Source organism: Castor canadensis, chromosome 1 (assembly GCF_047511655.1).
Source record: "Castor canadensis chromosome 1, mCasCan1.hap1v2, whole genome shotgun sequence".
NCBI lineage: Eukaryota > Metazoa > Chordata > Mammalia > Rodentia > Castoridae > Castor > Castor canadensis.
The window spans coordinates 191,963,892-191,975,081 of record NC_133386.1 but is presented as its reverse complement, the minus strand read 5'-3'; the positions used below and the strand labels follow the sequence as shown (position 1 = coordinate 191,975,081).

The 11,190-nt window shown below is 33.2% G+C and overlaps 1 pseudogene; it reads right to left on the bottom strand.

Moving 5' to 3' along the window:
- Positions 1–1,118: 1,118 nt before the first annotated feature.
- On the bottom strand, positions 1,119–2,051 carry LOC109674310 (olfactory receptor 8H1-like; annotated as a pseudogene).
- Positions 2,052–11,190: the final 9,139 nt, after the last annotated feature.

Below are 11,190 nucleotides of genomic sequence, written 5' to 3'. Positions count from 1 at the left end.
AGCCTCTAAGAGAATACAGTGCTTGATATTCATGGAAGTGTTTGGATATCAAGTTTCACAGGAAACACAAAAATAAGAACTCTCACTGCTTGAAGATTTTTAAGTTAGTAAATTCACTGTGTTTTAGGTACACAGCATTGCAAAGATAGACTCATGATTTTGCCTACATACTGAAAGAAAATTAATTTCATAGACAAATAGTTGACCACATGTTAAAGTTGTAACTGAATGAAGTAAATTCCACATAGAAAATGACAAGAATGGACAGACATACACTCACAATTATTTATAGAGAACATGCACAAAATTATAAATAATTTTTACGATGTCATTCTTCATAAATTTTGTTTTTTCCAAATTGTTTCCAGTTAGAAAACACCATTTTAGTATAATTCATTTTTACTTCAATGGCTTTATTTATTCTCGGTACCAATAGAGAAACTGCTGACTGTTTTCCTTTGCAGCTATTTTTTTGTTCATGAATTAAATTAACTGATCTGTATTTGTAAAAACAAAAGTGCATATTCTTCAAAAGGCATTGTTCATTACAATATTGCAGGAATGTAAGTCCTGCCATGATAATTGACAGTACTGAGGATTATTGCTTTATATAAATCTAATCCATCCTCTGATCACATGGACATAGAATTACTATTAATCTTGTGTGATAGAGAAAGCTTAGATTTAAACTTTGAGTGACCTATAAATGCTTGTTCATCTAAGAAGTATTTCTCACTTTAAAGAGAATGACTTCTGAAACATGTATAATTTGCCAAAATGGATGTCTATTTTTAATAAAAATTGTGTAAATTTGGAATATATAAGAAATGCTTTATGGTATACTGCTAAGAATTAGATCATATTCTTTAATTTTGAATGTTATTTTTCTTTAAAAGTCACATACATTTAGCCGGTAGATTTATACATACTTTATGACTGGTAATCACAGAATGGAAATTTAAATACATCCTCCTGGGTGTGTCAAAAACCATGTTTGAGTAAATTTATTTCAGCTCAAAGAAATATAAATGAAGCAAATCCATTGTTTTTAGAGGGAGTCCAAAGTCCTGTCCAACAGGAAAGAAATTAAAAATGAGTTGAAATGCTTAACAGCACTGTTACATTAATTGCCTGGAGCCCCTTCTCTTCTGCATGACTCTAATGAAAGCATTTTTCACTTCTTTTTTCTAAGAATATAAATGAGAGGATTCAGCATGGGGACCACAATGGTGTAAAAAACATAAGCCATTTGATCCTTTCCCAAGGAGTAGAACTTCTTTGGTTTTAAGTAAGTAAAGATCGTAGTGCCGTAAAAGATGGTGACTCCCAGGAGATGGGACTCAAAGGTAGAGAAGGCTTTCCTGTGGTGGAATTAATTTTCAGAACAGTACAGAGAATGGACACATAGGACATTGTGATTAGCGACACCATTAAGGTAGAACCAGCAGAAATGAATACCATGATTTCACTATAAAAGGTATCCTCTCAGGACCAGGCTAAAATTAGGGTGTATCACAGGAAAAGTGATGTGTTACATTGAAGTGGCAGAAATGTAGTCTACTCATGCAAATCACATTGAAAGAGGAATCCAAAAAACCAGTCATATAGTTTCCAGAAGAGAGGGCACAGCACAGCCTTGTGGACATAATAACTAGATACTGTAGAGGATTACAAATGGCTGCATAGCGATCATAGGCCACGGAAGAGAGAAGAAAACATTCAGCAGCACCAAACAAAACAAACAAGTACATCTGTGTGAAGTAGCCTGTGAATGAAATGCTCTTGTTGGAAATCACTAAGTTCCCTAAGGTTTTAGGAGTGATGACATTTGAGTAACAGAGATCAAGAAATGACAGGTGACTGAGAAAAAAGTACATAGGAGTGTGAAGGTGTACATCCAGGTGAATGATCAGTATCATCCCTACATTCCCCAGCACAGTGACCAGGTATATCAGGAGAAAGAGCACAGTGAGCATCAGCTGGATCTCTTCAGAGTCTGTCAGTCCCATCAGGATGAAGTCAGGCACGCGTGTGATGTTCCACATACTCATAGTGTTTTGTTCTATACAGGTTGGACATCAAAGTTCATGCTTCACTCAAATGATTCTAAAATGGATTTTGTTTTTATTAACTTTCATGTTTTTTTAAGTAACTTACATAGTCTCCTAATTAATAATAAATAAATAAACTATCACTGAAATAATTGATTTTGAAATATAGATATGGATATAAACTGACAATTGGATATCATAACACAAAACTTAACATACTTCATAACTAGAATGTACTTGAAGCTATTCTAAATTATTTCCATTTACATATTTTATTTACATGAAATATTATACCATAGACAAATCCAAAATAACTTGCTTGATGTCAGTGCCAATTCATGCTGACTCTATCATTTTATTTTATGATTTTTATTTCAAAGACCATAATAGTATATTACTTTTCATAATGAGTTCAATAACCTGAGCAAAATGCCAGATATATAATGGACAATGGTAGAAAACATCTCTAGTGTATCATTTACTGTTTTGCTGTTAACATTCACAAACTCTAAGTAAATTTCATTTTAGTGGATTCTTAGGGAATATTATGATATAGACCACATGTAAGGATTTGCATGCAGGACATGAAATAATTTTCTAATTTGATAATCCAGAAACAAATTTCTTCTAGGATTATGCTTTCAAAATATTCACATTTCTTTTAGAATCTTAGTCTATCAACTCTACATTGCTGACAATACTCATGATAAAGCCCAAATAATATGTGCATACATATTCTCTTAATAAAGATCCTCCATAATTTTATCCAATATAAAACATTTCATTTTTAAGAATACTTAACTGTGATACAAACTTGGTCAAAAAATCTTTCTTCCAATATTTTGCCCCAAAATTTATCAGCCCAGCTTTTTTCACAAAAAGAATTTGAAATCCATTTAAGGAGGTGAAAAAAATCTGTAATGTAGCACTGGTGGTCCTTGACATAGTTATCATTAAATTTTTGTGCACTCATTTCTCTATTCTGAACAAAGTTATATCAGTCTTGATATTTTGTTTAGTTTTGTCAGATAAATTTTTACCAGAAATGTATTTTTCAGGAGAATCCCAAGATGCTAGATCTACTATGAATATATGCAGAGCATTGTGTGTTGTGCCTTTCAGTCTGGTAAATCCAGTGTGTCTCATTCAATGGGCATTGGGGATCACGCAAGAGTTTTCTCCCCTCAGGGACCAATTTCCATGGAAAATTATTTGGCTTGTTTTCAAAATTTTAATGATTTCATGAATAAAACTTTTGCCTTCTCACAAAGAAGGTCCATAAAGAAGAAAATGGTGAATGGACCTCTGCTTGGTGTACTATTTTTTTAAAAATACTTTTAAAATGACACATAATATTTATATAAATGTTTGAGGTATAAGATTTACATAGCATGGTTTTTTAAGTAAGAAAATTTTCACTAGTGTGCCAAAGAGGAATTGTTCATAGAAAATATTTATTAATGTATGACTGAAACTATCAAGAATGAAATATTTTGTATTGAATATTGAAATGTTTATATTGTTAGTAAAATGTTCTATTTAAAAGCAATAAGAAACACCAAAATTCGATGAACTGAATGAAAGCAATTCTAAACTGTTAATATATTAATGTGATTTCCCTTTTCACATAATATTTATTTGAACATATACATATAAATTTGCATAACTATTATATTATTTATTCAGTTTCATTATCATTTTGCACACAAAATTTTTATAATAAACCATCATCGATGCTATGTTGACTTCCACTATGTCATCTGTTTTGCATTTGCTCATGTCCCATCATTCAGTAAGTGAACTGAGTGTTCATCAGCTGATAAATACACCTTTTGAGTCATCACAGAAATGTGCAGATTCTCTGTACTGGTTCAAATTGTCACCTGTTGTCTGCCCACCAAAAATAAGCAATGTGCTTTCAAATTTCATTACCCTTTTTAAGTTCAATAAAAGAAAGTCAACTACTCAGGAGCTAGAGATAATGAGGATTTTGGTTCATATCTAGGCCAGGCAAAAGTCTGTGGTACCCCTATGTGAACCAATGGCTGTGAGTGGTGGCCCACTCCTGATATTCCAGCTGCTGCAAGAAGCATAATAGAAAGATGGCAGTCCAGGCCAACCCAGGAAAAGTCCAGACTATTTGATGTATTTTAAGAACATTTGTAAATGCTCCAATGTACCCCTATCCAGCAGAAAATAAAATACAAAAAGTGAGACACTACCTCAAATATCACCAGAGCAAAAGCTTAATGGAGTGGCTGAAGTGGTAGAGCACCTACTTAGCAAGTGCCGAGTCCTGAATTCAAACCTCAGTATGGTCAAAAAGAAAAATATTTAAAAAAGCAAAAAAAAATCATCCTTAACACAATGAAAGATTTTCCAATTAATTTAGTGGTCTACAGGTCACTTCCTAGGTGTGTAATCAAACTAATTTTTCATAAAATGAGAATTTATAGTTTGCTAAGTGGGGAGAGCTAACACCAGTGGAAGAGAGGAGGTATTAGGAAAAAGGGGTAAGATGGTGAATACAGTGCAAAATACAGTGAAAAAATGTGTACACATGTGAGTAAATGAAAAAATGATACTGTTGAAACTTCTTCAGGAACCGGGGGAGAGTGGGATGAAGGAGAATGGCTGAGAAGATGAATTCATGTATGATATATTTGATACATTTTGTAATAACCTATGTAAATGCTTCAATGTACCCCCAACCAGCACAAAAACAAAGGAAAAAATAAAATAAAATTTCAAAGCTGTACTGCCCACTTGCCAGCCAACTTGTTAAACACAAATTTGGTAATTTTATACAAAATCCTTGCATACTAAACATGGTGGTGATGAGCAAATAGATTACTACTATTATCTATCAATCAATATTTTTGGAAGCAAAACAGATTTCATATTTTGCCATTGTTCATTGAATTCTTTTTAAATACAATATCTACATACTGTATACAATTTTAACATAGCAACATGAACCAAATATTACAAATTGAATTATTTTGGACAACATCTTATACAAAATATAGCATGCAGTGATGCAATACTGAAGTTATAAGGCAAATGAAAATAGCTCTAATTTTTATACTGCTTTTAGATTACAGTCATTTAAGCTTTGTGAAGATTATTTTTGACATATATGGAAAACAAGATAAAGTTATTTTAAAGACTTTAGGAATTTTTTTCAACTTAAATGTTGTATATAACTTTATATAATCTCTTGAGCCTCCTCTGATAATTTTATCAGCAGGGCATAAAATTTACCTGGAACCTATGATTTACTAAAGACTATATTTACAAAATAAAGGATGAATCAATGAATGAGTTATATTTCTTACATGTTTAGATTGTTCAATGAGCTTAAAGTTGTTAAAGAGCTTAGATGTGTTCTCTCATTCAATATACTTTTCCTTTTTTTAAAAAATTGATTAATTTTAGTAGGACTTTGGTTTGAACTCAGGGCTTTAAAATTGCAAAACAGATGCTCTACTGCATAAGCCATACATCCAGTCCTCAGCATATTTTTACATAAAGTTCTCACTCTTTGCAGATCACTTCCCACTCACCTGCCAACTCACCTCTTTTCTCCACAGCCACAAGTTCAGTTTATAGTCATTTTGGAACATTAGCTGAAGCTTCAGATAGGAAATGTTGGGGGGTTAAAAACATAATAGATCAGAACCTATAACCTTGATATGCTGAATAGTTTAAAATTAAGGACCTCAGAGAAAAGTCTCTTTGATCTTCTCCAATCCTCATTTCTTCTATTCTTGTCTCCCCCATGACAGGTAAGACATTAGAATTTCTCTACCCTATGTGAGGTTATCAAAATGATGAGACTTCTTTCCCAAACTATGTCATAAAAAAAGGAACCATCACTCTGAACTTATACATTTTCTCTGTACAACATTACCATAAGTGAATTCTCTGACCCACCTTATCTGAAAGTGTATAATCTGACACTCATATCAGAAATGCCCTGACGTATACAAAAGAGAGAGAGGGAAAAGTAAAGAGGAGGAAGAGGAGGGAAGGAAGGAGGGAGACAGAGGAAGGAAGGAAGTAAGAAAGAACTATTAGAACTACTACCCAAGGAGGCCAAGAAGAACCTAACAGACAGGCATTGTGGGGTCCTTCTCCTTCAATCTGTAATCTTCAGATCATAGCCTTTTGTACAATCACATATCTACAGAGTTAGCTATTCTTCATGAAATACAAAGATAAAAAATAGGAAACATTTCCTGCTTCACTAGGTCACCATGCTTGCAGTAATTTGTGTAACATAAAACAGCTAAACAAGTTTTATTTTTATACCTATCTATAAGCCTTAGTCACATGGAGGAAACTTAACTATCTTTGATAATTATAATATATACATACATGAAGCTTTGTATACACAGAACAATTATATAAAGTCTTTAAAAGGATTATTTCATGTGATCTTCATAACGGCCCCAAGAAAGTTTTTTGTATTCTGTTTTTATCATAGATGAGGTCGACGTATAAAAATTTAAGTAATTTACTCAATTGTCTGTAGTGTTAAGACTGGCATTAGCACTCAGATGTAAGTAGCCTGGCTACACAGTTTCTGCCTTTTGGCTTGTTGAACATGGGACAAAATAAGTCACTGACCTCACTTACAGTTTTCTTACTCAGTTTATAGACAAAAAGATAGGACATACTGAAAGTCTTCATTTAGTCAATGGCAGAAAGAAAAGAGACAGGAATGAATTAAAATCTTTTGGAACAGTGGCTTTCCTGGATATTATAATTCATACCATTCATTAGATGCATAATTTGTACTTTCTGAGCTTGTGTGATCAACATAAAAAGAGGAAAGAAAGAATGATACAAGAGAGGAAGCATGGACAAAGTGGGTGAGGTAGGATGAATATGATCAAAGTACATTAAATGTATGTACGAATATAGCATAAAGAAATGCACTAAAACCTGTCAGATAAAGGAAGGAAGTGGGAACCAATGAAAAGAAAGTGTAATAGATGGGGACATTTGATGAAACACAATATCTGCATGTATGTAAATATAAAAATGAAATTCCATTTACAATTAATATATGCTGATAATTTTTAAATGAAGCAAAGAAATCATTTAGCAGAATAAGAGCAGAGAGGATGAGATCAGATAGCTCTGTACTTATATTCAGATTCCATTACATTTTCAAGGTGCAGAGTAGTGATATTTCACTATTACTAATGGAATTTGCTATGTAGGAGATTTTAATAGAACCATAGCAATGAATAAGACATAGGAGATTACAAACATGAATTTCCACACAGGACATAAAAACTGAAAACCATTTTTAACCTTCACATTATTTTTAAAAAATCATAAAATCTAAAGAGTAATAACTTTCTGTGAGCCTAATCCAGTGATGAACTTGCATATGTCCAAATAATTTGAAATCCATAAAAGAGAAGACCCTCACAAACAAAATAGAGCATATGAAACCTTTCACTTTAGAAATTGGACAAATGATGTGAGAATGTGAGGCCATCAGGAAGGTATGTAGGAACAACTCAGCTACATTATAAATAATCATTAGAGTCAATGAATATTTGAAAAGAGCAGACTTTTGACATGAAAGAGTAAGCATTTTTGTCTCAAAGTTTTCTCTGCCAAGCCATAATAATGTTTATTTGAATTCCTAATAAATAGATACACATGTTCCTGGTAGTTTTTAAATAAAGCCATTGGTAAATGCTTGAAAATATTCTAGGGCAGAGGGTAAACAGCATGCATGAATATGCCACAAAAATCAACAAAAATTGTCCATTCCAATACTGGAAATAAATATGAATACACACAAACACATCACAAAGAGAGACAAAGAAAACTGGTAGTAGATTCATCAGTAGAGTAAACACAGATTAGGAAAGAATATGTGAACTTGAAAGTAAACTGATAGATATTAATCAAATCTAATGATAGACAGTGTTAATAAAAATATGAAAGAGCATTGAAATATTTAAAGACATAATGGTCACTCTTTGTCTAAAAATAAGAAATACTTCAAACCATTAGTCTGAAAATATAAGAAGTTCTCAGCAAGGACAGATATGAAATGTAAACAAGAACTGGAGAGCATCTTATTAGGTGAAATAAGGCAGATTTTGGCCAGTTCTATGTGTTTGCTCTATAAGTGGAATCATGAAAAACAAGATGATGCGAAAGTAGGAGGAAGACTATTGGAGATTAGAATGGGTGTAAAGGGGAGAGTAAGAAAAGGTAGTAGAAGAGGATATGAGCAATATATGTGCATGTCATAAAATATCACAATTAAACTGATTCTTCTGTAGAATTAATATTTTTATAAAACAAACTTGCATGTGTAAATTGTTTCTGCATATAATATACAAATTCATATATAATAAAAATAACTTGCTCTATTTATAATTAAAAAGCATGACACAGTGGCATGTAACTGTATTTCCAGATATTCACGAGGTAGTGATAGGGTTATTTCTTGATCCCGAGAATTTGATACAGACCTGGGTAACATAGCAACAATACATCTCAGAAATAAAAAGTTAAGGTATAATAAATGTTTATTATGAGACTGGAAAATATTCACCTCAAGTCAGGAATCTCAATACTGATAAACGAAGATAAGTAGAAAATTGTGAAGTCATTTAGAAGAGAATTACTTTAATGATAAAAAAGTAGAAATAAATGCATCCAATAGTTGTACAAAAAAAATCAGTCTAATGAACATGTAATTTGAATTGCATAAGAAGAATGGAAACTCCAATATAAATATTTGAAAACATGGCCAAACCTTTGTTTAAAATGAACATCAACCTATAAAAATGAACTTAGGTTGGGTCTTTTCTGTCAAAAAGTTTAATCAATAACTGCCACTGTTACAAATATTAGTCTCCTTAACTTGTTTTCCATATGCTTTATGAGCTCTACTTGACCTGATAAGAAGTCCTGTTATGGAGAAAGTGTTGTTTTTCGTAGCTGAGCAAGTTCCTGTCTTCACAGATGTCCTGGTTCTGAAGATTATCACCTAAGACAGCTATTATTTCACTGAACCTTTAAACTTTTTGCTTCCAAGCTTCTTTACCTGAACTGTCACCTTTCAAATCACCCAACTGCATAACCGGTGAACCAGAAACCACTAGAGACAAAATCAGAGAGGACTTCCTGCTCAGTGAGCATGCTTACCACACTCTTTGTTGATTTCACATGGTTTTGCTGAAGCAAATTTTTATTTGTCCAGTGACTTCCAAGTTTTGTCATCTCTGTCCTGACACCCCAATATTCTGAATTAATTTCTAACAAAACTATAGGTACCAAATAATCAGAAGCCCAAAGGAAGCATAAAAATTATATTAGACCAGATTCTAAAGAGAAACAGGGAGAGGTTTTATTATATATAGAGAAGAAAGATTTATCATAAGGAATTGGGTGATGTGAATATAGTTGATGGTAAAAGCAGCAGAACTGATAAGTTAGTTCTAGCCCAAAGGCAGTGTTCTAGAGAGGAAGGAGAGTCGCTGACACAAACGAAGTCCATAGGCAGTCTGCTGAGAGATTAGCTCTTGCTCTGAAGAGGCTAATTTTTTGCTCTATACTGTCCTTCAGCTGGTTGCTGGACTATCATCTACAGTGTGTTGGGCAACTCAAATTCCACCAACTTCAACATTAATGTCATCAAAATTATCCTCACAACTACATGCAGATTAATATTTCCTGAATATGGATACCCATTACCAGTGTAGGTTGACACAATAAAATCAATCATTACAGATGTAACCCTTGCAAACTTGACGTTCATGTGGTTACCCTTAAACCATATTTGACTTCCAAATGAAGAAAATAATGTCATACTTCTGCTGAATATGACATTCTACTCTAATTACAGCCAAAAATCTCCTGACCCTCTTTCTGCAAAAAAGAATGTGAAATCCTTAATTTATATCTGTTCTTTTTGATATCCTAAATTAAATGTCAAGTTGACAATATTTAAATAATATGATATAAAATCAGTAAATCCTGATTTTGTGAGCTACTATTACTGAATATCTGTGACTAGGTATTTTATGATTATTATTATGATATGATTATTATTAGTTATGTCATGCTAGTGTTCAGAACCAAAGATTCATGCATGCTATAAAAGTGTTGTACCACTAAGCTATATCTCTAGCCAGGTGAGACTGTGTAATTTATAAACAGCAGATTAGAAGTTCACTTTGTCTCAGTTTTGAAAGCTGGGAAACTCCGAATTATAATACCAGTATTTAATTTTTGGCAGGAGTCTTTTTACTGGGTCCTCATGTGGTAAAAAGTGGAAAAACAAGAGAGTGAGTGTTCCAAATGCTTCAAGAAGCCTCTTTTATAAAGACCTTAGTCTCATTAATAAGGAAAGAGACTTTATGATAACTACCTCTAAAGACCCCACTTTTTGATGCTACCACAATGGCAGCATCTGAATTTTGTTGAATATATTCAAACCATTTCACTCTTGACTTTATGTTCTTCTCATACAGAAATACATTTAATCCATCTCAATAGTTTCAAATAGTCTTTGCATATTCCAACATCAACTCAAGTTCTAAATTCCAGAGATTCATTTAAATCAGATTGGACTGAGACTCAAGACATGATTCATCCTGAGATAAAGTTAACTTCAGCAATTAGCCTATGAAATGAAACAAATTATTTGCTTCTAAAATATAGAGGCAAAGTAGACACAGAACAACCATTCCTATCACAAAGGTAAAAACAGAACTATGAAAGGAGTAACAGGGCCTAAGCTTAAGACCTAAAAGCCAAACAACTTTCAATCTTAAGACTGGCGCACAATCTTTCTTGACCTGTGGCAAGGTATTAGGACCCAACAGCCATATGCCTGCCTGCATGCATGGTGTTGCTGGCCAAAATGCCTATGTCAGCTCTCATGCATTGAAGTATTGTGCCTTTGCCTGTGCATTTCCCAGGATGATGCAGCACACTGATGACTCTAGAGACCACAGGTCTTAGGTGTGGCAATGCATCCATGGCTACACTAAGCACTGCCATAGTGGAAGGTCTCTGCATTACTTCAAGCCTCTTGTCAGTTATCTTTCTGGACCAAGGGGCTATCAAGACGGAGGAAACCATATCTCCACAG